The sequence below is a fragment of the Lissotriton helveticus genome, chromosome 4_1 (assembly GCF_964261635.1).
Source record: "Lissotriton helveticus chromosome 4_1, aLisHel1.1, whole genome shotgun sequence".
NCBI lineage: Eukaryota > Metazoa > Chordata > Amphibia > Caudata > Salamandridae > Lissotriton > Lissotriton helveticus.
In genome coordinates this window covers 1,133,840,927-1,133,856,681 of record NC_136063.1, presented here as the reverse complement: position 1 = coordinate 1,133,856,681, position 15,755 = coordinate 1,133,840,927, and the positions used below count along the sequence as shown (strand labels likewise).

The 15,755-nt window shown below is 50.2% G+C and overlaps 1 long non-coding RNA gene across 1 annotated transcript in view; it reads left to right on the top strand.

Moving 5' to 3' along the window:
- The window catches only part of LOC144829023 (uncharacterized), a 355,713-nt gene extending 348,437 nt beyond the window's left edge, over positions 1–7,276 (top strand). The window contains exon 3 of the long non-coding RNA XR_013610582.1: positions 6,862–7,276. This is a non-coding gene — a long non-coding RNA (uncharacterized LOC144829023). The remainder of the gene's footprint in view (positions 1–6,861) is intronic.
- Positions 7,277–15,755: the final 8,479 nt, after the last annotated feature.

Genomic DNA, 15,755 nt, shown 5'->3' with positions numbered 1-15,755 from the left:
AAAGGTCTGTGGCTCCTCCATTCCTTTCTTCAAGTGTTTGTTTCCGTACGGCGGCCGTTAATGCCGCATGTAAAAGAAAGTCCTGGGCTGGCAGCTCATATCTGTCCGTGAAATGGTATGAGGGCACCATCTTCATAGAGATCCCCAATAGTGGAGATCCCCAGTTCCTCCCAGTCCCGTAACCTCTGCCAATCTCCTCCGTGCGGTAACACCTCACAGAGCCATATTGGAATCTCAGGCGCGTACGCAGGACCCATCTTACCTCTTCTAATGGCTCTATTCCAACACGGTCGCACTACCCACAGATCCCTCTGCACCTCTCTTTCGCTTATCGGCAGCTGGAGTAGAATCCGGGTCAGTTGGCGAAGTCTCCAATCCATATCCCTCTGGCCCGTCTCCACCCTCTTCTTCCCCGCCATCCACTGCATGAACCATTGAAATTGGGCCGTGTGGTAGTATGCCTCGAAATCGGGTGCTGCGAACCCACCCTCCTGTCTAGGGCGCATCATAGTATTAGGTGCCACTCTGGGCCTTCTTGAGCCCCACAGGAAACTCGTTACCATAGAGTTTATTTGGGCAAAATATTTCCCAGGTTCCCAAAGTGGTAGCGCACCAAAATAGTACAGTAGACGAGGCAGGGTTATCATTTTTAGCAACGCAACTCTCCCTGCTACCGATAAAGGCAGAGTCCCCCAGAAATCAAAATTACTCCTGGTAGTTCGCAATGCTTGCCCTATGTTACCCTGAAATAAATAAGCTGGCTCATGGTAAATTCGGACTCTCAAATAAGGCAGGCAATTGTTTTCCCAGCGCACATCTAGCCCCTCAGGTGGTTCAGCTCTGCCCCCCGTACCAGAAAAAGGCACATTTTATTCCAGTTGACTTTGAGCCCCGCCACCTGTCCCAGTCTCGCCAGCAAGTCTCTGGCACCCCGTAGCTCCTCCACAGCATTGGCGAGGAACAATAGCACATCGTCTGCATATAGAGCAATGTAATGCACCTGACCCATCCCATCCAAACCCCTGAAGTGCCTCCCCGACCGTGCATGAACTGCTAATGGCTCGACTGCCAAGGCGAACAGGAGAGGAGACAGTGGGCAGCCCTGCCTCGTCCCCCTACCCACACTGCAGGCTTCGGAAATCGTTCCCCCCCGTTCTAACCCTGGCAGTTGATTGACTATACAGAATTTTCGTTCAGCCACAAATCCCTCGCCCAGACCAAACACCCTCAGGACCCTGAACGGATATGGCCACTCCAAACTATCAAAGGCCTTTTCAATGTCAATTGATAGTACATATGCCTCTCCTCCCTCATCCATCGCCCCCTGTAATAACTGGCACAGCCTCCATATGTTCATGGCCGTATTCCAGGAAGGAATAAAACCAGCCTGGTCTCCATGCACAAGGGTTGTCATATGTACCATCAGTCGGCTGGCCAAAACACTGCTCAGGATCTTATAGTCAAGATTAAGCATCGCAAGAGGGGCGATAGGCTGTACAATCCCACACCGGTTTGTCCGGCTTAAGGAGGGGTATAATTACTGCTTCTCTTGTAGAGCTAGGAAGATAGCCATCTTGCTTTGATTGATTATATAGAGTTACCAGTTGAGGGGCTAGTAGGTCCACATACGTGGCATAAAACTCAGCCGGTAGCCTGTCAGTGCCTGGTGTTTTGTTCCTAGCCATACATTTTATGGCTCCCCTAACCTCACCCAGTCTCACTGGCCGACCCAAGCTCTCAGCCTCCTCTGCCTCAATCTGCGGCAGGTCTATGTCCAAAAAATCCCCCTCCTCGAGAACCCTGGGGTCTAACCAGCTGTGGTAGAGAATAGTGTAGTATTCCAGAAATCGCGCATTAATGGCCTGCTGTCCATAGCATACTGCCCCTCCCTCATCGCGTAGTTCTAGGATCGGTGTCCCTCTGTGCGCCGGATTTGCCAACCAAGCCAAGAGTGCTCCAGACTTATCCTTTTCTGCGTGCGCCCGTGCCGCATATGCCCTGTAATCAAAATACCTCAGCCTCTCCACTTGTGTCGCCATCTCTTCTTTCGCGTTCAACAGTTCCTATTGTTTATCCTCCCGTCCTGGTCTTTTCCTTTCTTTCTCCCTGAGTCACCTTTCCGCCTGTTGTACCTCACTCAATAAAGTTTTTCGAACTCCCACAGCCTCCCCAATACATCGACCCCATATCACTACTTTGAATGCATCCCACTCATTATGTAGGTTAGAGGATGTGTTAGTGTTGTGTTGAAAGTATTCCTCAATAGCATTACCTATGGTGGTTCGGAAGACCTGGTCCTCCAATGTTTCCATTTTGAGACGCCAACTGGGGATCGCCGTTCTAAGGCGAACCCAATTCAAGGACACCAGTAGCGGGTTGTGATCGGAGGTTGTCCTAGCTAGATACTCACTCCACGTAACTGCCATATGCACATCAGGGGAGCAAAGTATAGCGTCCAACCGGACATGCAGCTCATGCATAGCTGAGAAATAAGAGTAGTCCCGTTCCCCAGGGTGATGAGCCTACCAAGCTTCTGTCAGTCCCCAGTGCTGTTGCCAGTCCCGTCTTGCTTCCGCGATTCTGTGAGTGAGTGCGTCAGGAAAAGCGGGGGATGAGAGCGGTCCAAGTCTATGTCAGTAATGCAATTTAAATCTCCCCCCAGAAGTATAGGGCCCGTCAACTCCCTTGCCAGTTTCTGTGATAGCTGTGTGAAAAAGGCAGGTTGCTCGACATTAGGTGCATATATGCTTCCTAACGTAATGTCCCGACCATCAAGCCGCCCTGCTACGACCGTGAATCGGCCCTCTGTATCAACTATCTGCCTAACACATTGGAATGGTACTCCTGCTCGCACCCATATTAAAGTTCCTCTTGCATAAGCCGAATATGTGGTATGAAATACCTGCCCTCTCCAACGACGCTGCAGCGCCGCCCCCTCTGACTTTGTCAAGTGGGTTTCTTGCAGTAGCGCAATTTGCACCCCTCTCCGCACTAGGTAGGAGTGTATTTTGTGTCGCCGACCCATGGTATGCATCCCCCTTACATTCCAAGACATAACTTTGATTCCTACGGAGGTACCCATGACTCCAACTCTAGATTCTGCCCCCCAAGGAACAACCCTAGCGACATGCCTGACCCTCCCCCAACACTCTCCAACGTCAAACTTTACCCAACTCCCAAACCCCAGGACAGGTACACAAGAACAAGCCCCCATCTAAACCAAAGTGTTCATACAAAGATCCATAAAAAGAAGGTGGCGCATGACTCACTCTCAGTGCCCCCAGAACCCCTCCCGGCCCCCCCATCAGAACTAATACGTCCATCAGGGCCCCCATGGTTCTTGTAGAGACTCCTCTCAGCTCGCCATCATGTATCAAATGAGTTTCTAGGCCCAACGGTCACAGCAGTCGTCTTACCATGTTCTCCGCATACCCTCTGCAGCCCCATCAACCAAACATCCCATTCGCTGTCTGCAGAGTAACGGCCGGAAGTTCAGTATCTGATAGCCCCTGGGCACTACTCGAACTCGGGCTCTCCGCTCCACTTTTCCCGTGTTCCGAGTTGCTGCTGGCCGGACTAACTGCGCCCTGGTTAATGGCTGCCACTGCTTGAACTACTCTGTCTCGTTCCTGGTGCCGATCAGTGGGAGAGATGGGCCTCTGTACTACCAGTAGTCTCACCGTCCGCCTCGGCCGTTTCTCTTGCCACCGGTCAGGGCCGCCATTTTTAGGTCCCCTCCAGGGCAAAACTGTTTGCGCAGATCTAAGTTCCCAGTAATGGCCAGTCTCACCACCTCAGGTGCCTTCTCTGCACTTCCGTCTGCCACTCCACAACAGTCTCGGGCAGCACCATGGGCACGATATGTCACCTGCTCAGCTGCAGTCAGCCCAGTTCAGCGCCGCAATCTCCAGCCGTTTGCACGGTCAACAGGCCCCTCTCCCTGTCCGCATTGCCGCCATCTTAGGGTCACCTCCCAGCGCCGGGTCCTGATGCACAGTCCCCGCAGTGTGTCCCACCGGCGCCTGTATTGTCCCCAATCTGAGCACTGTCCAGCTCGTGAGCAGGTCCGGAGTTCGTCACCACTGCCCAGTAGCAGTCCGCCGCATCCACAGTGCCACAGTCCGCAGAGGTCGCTTCATCAACTCGCGGCCACCATCTTGGGTCGCCACACCAGTCAAGCAGGAATTTACAAATGTCTCTGCTCCACAGCTGCTGTGCTCGCCGGCAATCATCCCACAGCAGCACCAGGTATTCTGCCACCGATTAAGCAGTAGGGGGCCCCCACAGCTGGCCAGGATCAATTGCAGAGGAGGGAGGCCAAGGAGGAGCGCCGAGGTCCGTTTCCCTCTACATAGCCGTCAAGCCACACCCCCCATGTCATATATCACACATATCGGTTTATATACTTCTCAGTGGTTCACATAGCAGTTATATTTGTTTATGAATCTTGAATGTGCCTTTTTGTACTTAGGGGTAAGGGTGCCCAAAGCAGGTCCTGGAGGGCTACACCCATGCTTTACTTACAGATAACCCCAGCATGTATAAATAAGTTCCATTTAGATGCATGCACATTTATCTTGCATACATATCCTGAAAGGCCTACATGACAGTTGAACGTTTTAATGAAGATTCTTGAGTTCTGGAACATAACTTACTTTTATCTTTTATTTTCTAGTTGTGAAACGCAATGATGATGCCCAGATAACTGTAAAATGACTCAAAATGTCAACACATGTTCACAATAAAACCCAGACTGCAACAATATGCTTCGTTTCGACAGTTTTCAGTTTTCCTTTCAAGGCAAACTTTTCTTATTTGCAACTGATTAACATATAACGAATTGCATCTGAATATTACATGAAGCAAGACAGCACTACTTGTGAAAATATCATTGGAGGATAGGTAAAGGAAATCATAAAGAAACCAAAAGTAATAACTGCAGAGGTAACAAGAACACCATTCCTGGAAAACACAGAAATAAAAGAGCAACATAACGACATTTTCAGTTCATTGTGATAGGATTAGGCAATCCAATACTCCACATGTAACATGGGGTGGCTCCTCTGCTGTGGTGGAGGAGCACCGCCCCACTGCTTTCTCGCAGTGCGAGAAGCCAAAACATAAAATGGTAATAACTTTTTGTTATTACCATTTTATATTTGCTTTGCGGGTGGGCATGGCTGCTTTGCTCTTTGAGCAGGGGAGGAGTGGTATGCCCACTCCTGAGTGCGCACAAGTTGTTTGGTTGGCCCTTTCGTGGCTGCCCAAACCTGTCATGCGCACTTTGCCCTTCTCCATGCTGGCTGCATGGAGAACATGCACACCCCTCTAAGCGTCAAAGCTCCATGTCACAAAGTTCTCATAGAGAAAAAAGAAAGGAAAATAAAAATGAGTGATATGTCCTCAGGGATGAAGCATTTTGAAGAATGGAGAACTCTCATCAATCAGTTAAGAATTATGTATTTTGTGGTTTACAAAAATCTCGCATTGCAGAAATAATATTGAAAAAAGGAAAATATGGAGAGCTACAATCGAGAGCACTCAATCAAAGGATTGAGCATAGTAATTTTCTGTGAATACAGTATTTTTCTGTGATGCTTAAGTGTAGCAAACCATCTTCTGTGAAGGCTTGACAGAGGAAGAGAGAATTTATTTGGAGCTCCATTTACCTGACTATGAACTGCGAGAGTCACACAGTAGTGGTAATTGATACAAAGAAAAGACAATTCCGAGCTTGTAAACAGTAAACAGTAAACAGTAAACTTTATTTGATCCAGACCTCAACTGAGATCAACAAATACAAAATTTAGAATAATTTTAAATACTCATAAAAATGCTTAGTTAAAACACTTTTGCATTTTGAGCTTGTATAACTGATCACAAATGGTGGCATTGCATTGTTCATAGCGGTAGAAAGCAAAGACAGGCTACAAGCTTAGGAACAGGCAAGAATCAGGGCTTTAAGTGGGCGGGTCCTGTTCTAAAAAGCAGGCACTGAGACGGGTCCTATCGGGCTCTCCATTTTTGCCCTCACCCTAATGGGTGAGAAAAAAATCTTAACTCTGCAGCAGTACCACCCTTTCCTGCCTTTGGTGTTACTTCAAAGAGAGTGTTCTAGGTCTTTCACGGTCTGATTATTTCAGAATTGATGCAATTTCAATATTATATACAACAAATCAACTAAACCATAGTTGTTGCTTATTTGTCTGTGCAACTAGCACCAATTTAGAAAGCCAATAGTCCTGGCTTGTTGTAGGCGCAATGTTACTTGCTGTATTACATTCCTGAATGCATTGACAGAGGCTGCAAAATACCAGTCGGCCACACTACGCTAAGCACAGATTTTTAGTTTACGTGTTTTTAAGCCACGCTCTTACTCAGATTGGGCACGCCCCCTGGAAAGACCCTAGATGATCAATTATGATTTGGATAGGACAGTGCAACAGAGTGTCTCAACACTCTGCACACCCAATTGGATTGTTAAAGTTCACAACTTGCATTAGAGATATAAGACTATTGTATGCTTACTCTCAAAAAGGGGAACAACACTGGCTGACAATTTGTGTTTCATTGTTTAACGGTTATTGTGGTCAAACTGTTTAAACTATCAGTTAGAGTCATGTCCTGATGAAGAACTCATTATACATGTTCAACATTTATTGAAGTTATGTTGAGAGAAGTGTCAATGTTAAACATGAAATAATGCAATGAACATTTAAACCGCAATGTAGATTCCAGCCACTGCAAACCGAGATAAAATGAATTATGTTTTACAATTAAAAGTAACAATTTTAAAAGAGCCTGAGTGTGGTTATCATTATTGATATATAAACGTTAACCTGCACGCTTTTTTTTTCACAGCATGCATGAATATAGACATTCAGAGATGAAATGTTACAAAATAATTAATGAAACAATGGACTGCAGACACTAGCCAAAATTGGAAGAAAATCTGCCATGAATCCTGTCCTCCTCGACCTGCATTGTGCGTGGCTTACCTAGGGGAACTTGGCTAGTTGATTCTCATTGTCTTCATTGGACCCATTTATAAAGAGGTCAGAGAACGTTTACCAAAGATCCTCAAACATCTGGACATCAATGGGTCTAGAGCTCAGGGGAGAGTTGTGACCCGCTTTTTGGTGGTCTGGAAAGTGCAAGCAATACATAAGGATGCCTTTAAATTCTGTGAGTATCTTGAAACATTTGCTGGTGCTTCAAAGACAGAGGTCAAATATCAGGCTATGAATTCTGACAAATTGCTGCTTATTCTTTTAACAGGAGGGTTGGAGTTTACTTTTCTTTCTCTTCAGAGTGAGAGGAATTTTTTAAGTCAATTATGTGATAATCCTACTGGAGTACGGTTGTGAAAGGAAAGGCTGTAAGATCTAATTTTAGCAGCATTCAACATACAAAATGTAAATACCTTTAAATGAACTATATGCATTCAGCAGAAAGCACAAATAAAGCACCTATTTTCATTCTGAAGTGTGATGGAAATACAGATTTTAAGAGGACGAAAACAAATCAAGACACTTTCCTTGGTGATGCATAAATTATGAATATTCATAGAAACACGATTTCAACACATTATTATTTGTGTGCCATAACGCTTTATCAGTTAAACTGTAGGTCTATGCAAATTCAGTAGCTATTACAATGGAAAATGTGGTGTGTGTAAATGACAATGTGCTACCACACTAGGCTTTAGTTACATTAAACAAATTTCCTGCATCATGACCATTAAAGCTAGGGGGCAATCGCAAAAGTTGTTATTTTAATATCTGGGTTGTGGTTCTAAAAATGTGGGAAATACTGGTCTGGAGACCCAGGAAAAACAGACATGACTGGTATTAGAAATGTTTTAAAAATATCATATGCGGGGCGTGGCCAAGATGGCGGCGGAGTAGGACGTGTTTCAGGTCCTCTCCGGCCCCGGGCCCTGCAGAAGCTTTGTGTAGCGCAGCTCCAGAGTTATTTCTGGCACCGGGCCGCTTGGGCTTTGCTGCAGAGTGTTGGCCATCGGCGGTGAGCGACCCGGAGACACGGGAGTCATCCAAGCGGCTCCGGAGTCGGAGGAGGTGACCGGGGCTGGTGCGGCGCAGAGAGGAGGGCGCACGGGGGAGACCCGGGTCCTCCTGGGCGGCAGAAGTTGGCGGGCTCACCTGGACAGTGAGGTGGGGGCCGCCGGAACCGGGCTGCAGCGAGAGGACGCCGGATTGACGCTGGTTCCCCGAGCCTCCCCGGCGGGGGAGGAGCCTCTTGCCGACGAGCGCCCGGAGCTGAGGGTGACTGCCCTTCCACTCGAACCCGCGGTCTGAGGCCTAGTAGGGGGAATGCTCGGCGCTGCTCCCTGGACCCATACATCGAGACGGACCCCTGGACTGAGCGATAACACTGCATGGGGGGCGAGTGCCCTGGCCACACAGGTGAGAGTGCGCCTGATTGGTGGCAGTGAATGCGGCGGACAGCGGACATGGGCGAGGATCGGACCACGTGGCGGCAATAGCGAGAGACGGCGCCTGGGCAGGTGAAGGCAGGCAGATCCTGACCCCAGGGCACTGCGGGGGAGAGCTGGATTGGGCAGTGGAGGTCTGCGACTGCGGACTCGGCTGTTTGGAGGCCGGTTGAGGAATACCTACGTGCATTGCTGTGACAGGCCCAACCAGTCACCGCCTGAGAGGCCCCGCCATTGCTGGTTCTACGCCCCATCCCCCCTGGGCGCGGGACCCGAGGCGCTGGTGCGCCGGGGGAGCGAGAAAGGTCGGATCGCGGGCTGGATCGGGTAGCCACAGAGGATTGTGCCTGGGCTCGCTGTGGCCCTTACCAACATCGCGGCCTGTGGGGCTCCTGCCCGCTTATCTTCCTCTGTGCTGAACCTGCGCCGCTGCGTTCTCCCTGGCCGTAGGGGCTGAGCGAGGGCGACTGAAGCACCCTCTACTAGAAGTGACTGCCACTGCCTGTGCTATGACCTGAGACTGTCCCGGGAACCCTGGGCCACCGGTGTGGGTACCCTCTCGAGCTCTTGTGTGGATCTAGCTGGTGGCGGAGGGGTACGGTTCGCTGTGCCCTGCCAGACACTTGGAGGGGGTCACGATGTCTAACGCTCTACGCAAAGGAAAGACCGGGAGGGATGGACAATCAAAGAGCACTCAGCAACCAGCTTCCCCTGGCCCAAGCTCTTCTCCTAAATGCTCTTATGACGAGGCGCCGGCCACTAAAGCATTTATGACCGACCTCTTCAAGTCCATCAAAGAAGATATCTCAGACCTCCGAGCGCAATTGACTTCTGATCTTCGGGAGGTGCGGAGGGACGTGGACGCTGTGGGAGAAAGAGTAGCCACCCTCGAGGACCACGATCTCATCATGGCAAATGACGTCCACCAGTTGCAACAAGATGTGCTGAGACTCACGGAACAGAACCTGGACCTGCAGGCCCATGCGGAGGACTTGGAGAACCGCTCTAGGAGAAACAACATTCGCATACGAGCGGTACCGTGCGATGGAGAAGCAGGGGACCTCCGCGGCTACGTCCAGGACCTCTTCCGCCAGATTTTGGACGACGAGGAGGTACATGAGATTCGAATGGATCGGGTCCACAGAGTTGGTCTGCCACGTAGGGGTGGGGGTCCGCCACCGGACATCCTGGTGTGTGTCCATGATTTTCAGCTCAAGGAAAGAATCCTTAGGAAGGCACGTGACGCTCCCTCTTTGCAGTTCCGTGACCATCGTCCGCAACTCTATCAAGATTTAGCAGCGACGACCCTTCAGAAGCGGCGGGAATTCAGGCCAGTCACGGCGTTCCTACGTGACCACAACATCTCCTACTCTTGGGGCCATCCATTCCGCATAGTCTTCCGTTGGCAGAATAAACTGGCGCAGATACGCTCGTTGCAGGTGGCAAAAGAACTTCTGGGCATCGGGGATGATTCCCCAGCTTCGAGGGTAGGCAGCCCTTCACCGAGGCGGCGACACCGCTCCTCCTCATGGCACAGAGTGGGGTCGGCACCGGATCGTGGGCGGCCGGATCGAGCAACCAGCCTGCAGGAAAGAGGAGATGCGGTGGCCTCCGTTGCCTCGCCGACGTTGACGTCTTCGCAGCAGAGCTCTGGAGCGGCCTGACTTGAGGGTTGCAGGCCTTATGGGGCCGGAGGGGCCCGCGTTCTTTGGTTCCGTGGGTATGCAAGTACTTTGTGAGAAGACGCCCCGGACCGAGGCCCTGGGAGACCCTCTTGAGGTCTTTCACCCCCCTCCCAGTGACTTCATGGTGCGCTGCACTGTTCTGGGACGCTTCGTTGAATCTGTTAAGTATCTATGTTTGTTTTTGTTCTGGGGATTGGGGTGGGAGGTATGTCGTGGGAACTGTTGGGGGGGTCTGGTTGGGAAGGGGTTGGGGGGTGTGGGGGGTGGTGGCGCCTGGTATGATTGTATGTTGTGCTTTTCCACTTATGTGGCTGACCTCTTAGGGTTCCTACGTGACATGTTTAGCCGAGATTTGGTCATTTGGGTGGAGTGTACTCCTATTGTCGTCCTGTTGCCCACTAACAAGATTTCACGGTTCTATGGAGCAATGGTGGTGGGGGGTCAGGTGGACCGAGAGGATGAGCTTCTTGGAGGGAGGTGGGGTAAGGTGATGTTAGCGTTGGTTGGCTGGTGGTGGGTGATGGTGTCCCAGTATGCCACTTAGTATAGGGACGTGGAACGTCAAAGGTCTTAACTCCCCACAGAAACGCCAAAAGATTTGGAAATACTTTACTGATCACAATTTGGATGTTGTGGGGCTCCAAGAAACTCACCTAGCACGTAAGGACAAGCTTCGGCTGCGTCATAGGCACTTCCCACTGATTTATAGGGCTTCCGCCTCCACCAAACATAGGGGGGTAGCACTTCTCTTTCGAGCTTCATTACATTTTCAGCCCCTGGGGATTAGCGGTGACAAGGACGGGAGGTGGCTTATGGTTAAAGGGATTCTTGGTGGGGTGAAGTGTACCTTTGTGGTGGTGTATGTCCAAAATTCGGGGCAAAATACCTTTCTCCGAGACCTGTTGGATAGAGCAGGGGACTTTGTTGAAGGGTTGGTAGTGCTGATGGGTGACTTTAATATGGTGTGGGATGGGGCCATAGATAGCTCGCGGATGCAGAGGGCGGGAGCGGGAGTGTTTTCATTGGAGACTCAGGAATTGATTAATGACCTAGGCTTGATTGATAGCTGGAGGGCCCTACATCCCCAATCCCGCGACTACACATTTTTCTCACATGTCCATCACTCCTACTCTAGACTTGACCATATTTTTACGAGCCAGGCACTTCAAGGGGATATTCGAGCAGCCAGTGTTTTCCCCCTTTCTGTCTCGGATCACAGCTTATTGGTTCTGACGCTTCTCTGGCCTTCTGGGGGAGATGGCGTGAGGAATTGGTATTTCCCGCTGGCACTCGTACGGGATGATGCCTCCTGTAGAGAACTGCGTAAGGCTTTGAGGGAGTTTCACACCCTCAATCCGGTCTCAGATACCTCCCTCTTTAATACCTGGGATGCATGTAAGGCCTCCATACGGGGCACGTGCCTACATCTCAACGCCAACCTTAATCGGTTACGGAGAAAGGAGCGGGAGGACCTTGAAGCGGAGCTGACCGCATTGGAGCAGGCCCACAAGGCCAATCCATCTAGGCTTACTCTGAGACCATTGACAGCGGTTAGGGGTAAATTGAAGGCGCACTATACTAACCGTGCTGAGCTTACGCTGCTCCGGCTGCGACGCACTTCCTATTCTCAGGGTAACAAGATAGGTAGCCATCTGGCGCGCCAATTGCGTGATAAATGGGAAAAGGAATATGTGGGTGGCATTAAGGACTCCTCCGGTACGCTTCACCATAGCGATGCTGACAAGGCACGCCTTTTTGGACGGTTCTATGAAGAGCTGTACAGGGGTGACTCCCTGGACCAGGCGGCGCAGGATCGATTCTTAACGGACCTCCCCATACCAAAGGTGTCGAAAGAATGGAACGAGTTACTAGCGGCCCCCATCTCTAGAGAGGAGGTGCTGGAGGCCATCGGGGAACTTAAGCTTCACAAGGCTCCTGGGCCGGATGGCTACACGGCACTCTTCTATAAATCTTTCGCTACGGAGCTTTGCGAGTTTTTAATACCCCTCTTTAACGAAATGGCTACCTCGGGACGGTCTTCGATATCTATGGCCGAGGCTAAGATTTCGGTAATCCCTAAACCAGGGAAGGACCCGTCCTGCTGCTCGTCCTACCGACCGATAGCGCTTCTCAACGTGGATGCCAAGTTATATTCCGCAATCCTTGCGCGCAGGCTTCAAGATCTGATGCCGACCATAATCCACCCAGACCAATCTGGGTTTATCAAAGGGCGTCAGACACACGATAATTTGCGGAGGGTGATTCACCTCATTGAGAAAGCCACGAGGTTTCGCCTCCCGGCGGTGTTGGTGGTGTTGGATGCGGAGAAGGCCTTCGATCGCGTGGACTGGTCTTTCCTGTTCCGCACTTTGGAGGCCTTTGTTTTCTCACACCAATTTCTCACCATGATACGCGCGAATTATGGCAACCCTTGCTCCAGGGGGATGGTAAACGGTCATCGATCCGCTAGTTTTGCGCACACCAGGGGTACAAGACAGGGTTGCTCCCTCTCGCCGCTGCTCTTTGCCTTAAGTATTGAGCCCCTAGCTATCGCGCTGCGGGAACAGGAACAGATACAGGGTCTCCCCTTCTCGGGGGAACAACATAAAATCTCCCTTTTCGCGGATGACGTGCTCCTCTCAGTTGGGGACCCGGCACACTCCCTGCCGCACATACAAACTCTGCTGTCTGAATATGAAGCTGTAGCTGGCTTCAAAGTCAATTTTGATAAGTCCTATATCCTAAACCTGACGCTCCCGCCGGCGGAGGCCGAGGGCCTGCGGTCCATTACGCCATTGTTGTGGGCGACGACCTCTCTGCTGTATTTGGGAGTTCACCTAACACCTTCTGTAGGCTCCCTTTTCGCAGCGAACTTTCCGTCCACGTTACAAGCTGTGCGGGGGGAATTGAACAAATGGAAGCCGAAATACATAACTTGGCTGGGTCGGATCCACGCCATCAAAATGGTCCTCCTTCCACGATTCCTGTACCTCTTCCAGGCCCTCCCAATACCGATGGAGGTGGATTTCTTCCAACGACTGAAGACCCTCCTCCTGAAATTCATATGGCAAGGCGGGCGAGCGCGACTTTCTTACGCGGTTCTGCGGCGCCCAAGAGAGAAAGGGGGAGTGGGCCTCCCGGACCTGCAACTGTACTATAAAGCAGCGCAGCTAAGGGTCTTGGTGGAGTGGTCACAGCAAGAATCTGAAAAACACTGGCTGCACATGGACAGAAGTGTGGCAGGACGGGCGATTTGGGACCTGGCATGGAAGCCCAAACCCGATAGGCCTAGGAATGCATACATCAGCACCCCCACGAGCACAGTCCTAAAAGTATGGGACACGGTCACGGGGGACGACCGCTGGACGACGTTCCCCTCCCCCTTCACCCCTTTACACTTCAATCCGGCTTTCCCGCCGGCGCTCCAGGAGGGACCCTTCGGGCCATGGCGGGAGGGAGGCTGTAGGGCCCTTACGCATCTCTTTCATGGTAGGGAGCCCCTCACCTTTACGAATTGCATGCGGGATTACGGCCTACCACCCGAGGAACGATATCGGTATGCCCAACTGATCCACTGGGCAACTTCGCCTGGGATGAGAGAGGCCGCGACGAGACCTCCTTCGCAGTTCGAAACCTTCTTACTGCGGACTGCCACGATGAAGGGAACGATCTCCTTCTTATATAAACTTTTGCTTGATACTATGACCTCTCCTCGTCCTCGCTATATGGACCTCTGGGAGAATCAGTTGGGTAGGGACATTGCGGAGATGGAATGGAAGGCTCTCTGGCGTGACATTCAGTCTCACAACCACTCGGCGGACTTGCGAGATGCCCACTTCAAAACCATGTTTGACTGGTATCTCTACCCCTCAAAACTTCATCGCATATTTCCGGCGACCTCGGATCGCTGCTGGAGGAGCTGCGGTCTTCTGGGTGACTTTAGTCACATCTGGTGGGACTGTCCGATTATTAGGCCGTTCTGGGCCGAAATCCTATCTCACATCAAGGATATATTGGGGTACCCGATCCCGGATTCGCTATCCTTTGTGGTACTGGGTCTTCGAGACCCACTGTTGGATCACCAGACGACCGCAGATAAACGTATTTTGTGGCTGTGCTTGGGGGCAGCTAAATTAACGCTGGCTGCGGCTTGGAAGAAACCGATGGCCCCGGCGGTATCATTATGGCATGCAAAGTTGTGGAGGCTGCTGAGCATGGAGAGAATGGCGGACATCTTTATGGGCAACTTTAAGAACTTTATGTTCCAATGGGGACCCTTGGTTAGATTTTTGTCGAAGGGTCTGCCGTCGGCTGTCTGTCCACCGGCCCTAAGGGCACTTCACCTCTTCCAGGTCTGACCGCACGAATGCTGAGTATGTAGTGTGTGATGTGATACAGATTGGCGCTACCACCCGGGGGGGGGAGGGGGGCCTTGGGGACGGGAGGATGGGGGGGAGTTGGGGGGGTTTGGTTTCTGTATTGCGGCACTGCAGCGCGGAGGATGGACTTTATACGCTTGCATATACTTTGTGATACTTCGTAGGCAGCTTCACCTCCTCGAGGAACATGCGACAGGACATTAAGTGGCGCCTGTTGGCTGGAACTCTCCCAGTAATGTCATTGCAGACTTTTTGCTTCCTGGACTTTGTTGTTACGAATGGCTTTCAAGGTTGCCCCTGAGGCTCTTAAGAGCTCCTGTCTATATTGCTGTAACTTTGCCGCTTCTTTGTATGTTTTCCTTTCATTCTACTTTGCAAAACTAATAAAATCTACTTTTACAAAAAAAATATATATATATCATATGTTATGTCAGCAAATATCAGCCATGTATAATGCTGCATTCAGTTATAAATATGTACACAGGCCTATTACTCTGAGGACTATGAAGGATTGTTTGGCATTAGCTGCAAACGGGACAATTCTATGCATTTTAGGACAATTCTATGCATTTTGGGACAAAGTACAAACATTGTTTTCTTATGGATGGAAGATAGCGATTTTATAAAAGAAGCAAGGCAGCAGGTGGTTGGAATTTGGTTATATATATATATGCCTACAAACAATGTATAATTTTTTACTTATTACTTATTTACAAGCCCCTTGCGCCGTCGTTGCGTCACATTTCATACGGGGGAAAAGTGACACACTGGCGGGGCAAGAGGCTTGTAAATAAGCCCCATTGTTATTAATTGTGCAAACACTCATTGTCAGGGACCTTCCCACTAAGGCAGATTTTAGATCGCACCTTAGTGGGAAGGTCATGTCAGTCTAAAAATACTTAATTCAACTGTTATGATATTATATTGCTTTATCAGCACTCAATTGAGTAAGAGGGTCAGATACACAAAGGACTTCACACAAAATTTCTGGACTTTGTATATCACGGTGAGGCTCTGTCGTGGGCATTGACCTTATGAATCTAATAAATGCAACTGAAGGAAAATAAGGTGATAGTTGGTTTCAGTGATTTTTGGTCACAAAAGGGAAAAATTATGAAATAGGATGTTTTATGCATGGGCCCAACTCTAATATAGGTGTATCCTGTTCCCCACAGTCTTTACTCTGGTGCTGGGCCATGAGTATCCGAGTTCCCAGATGTATCCAGATTATGTTAA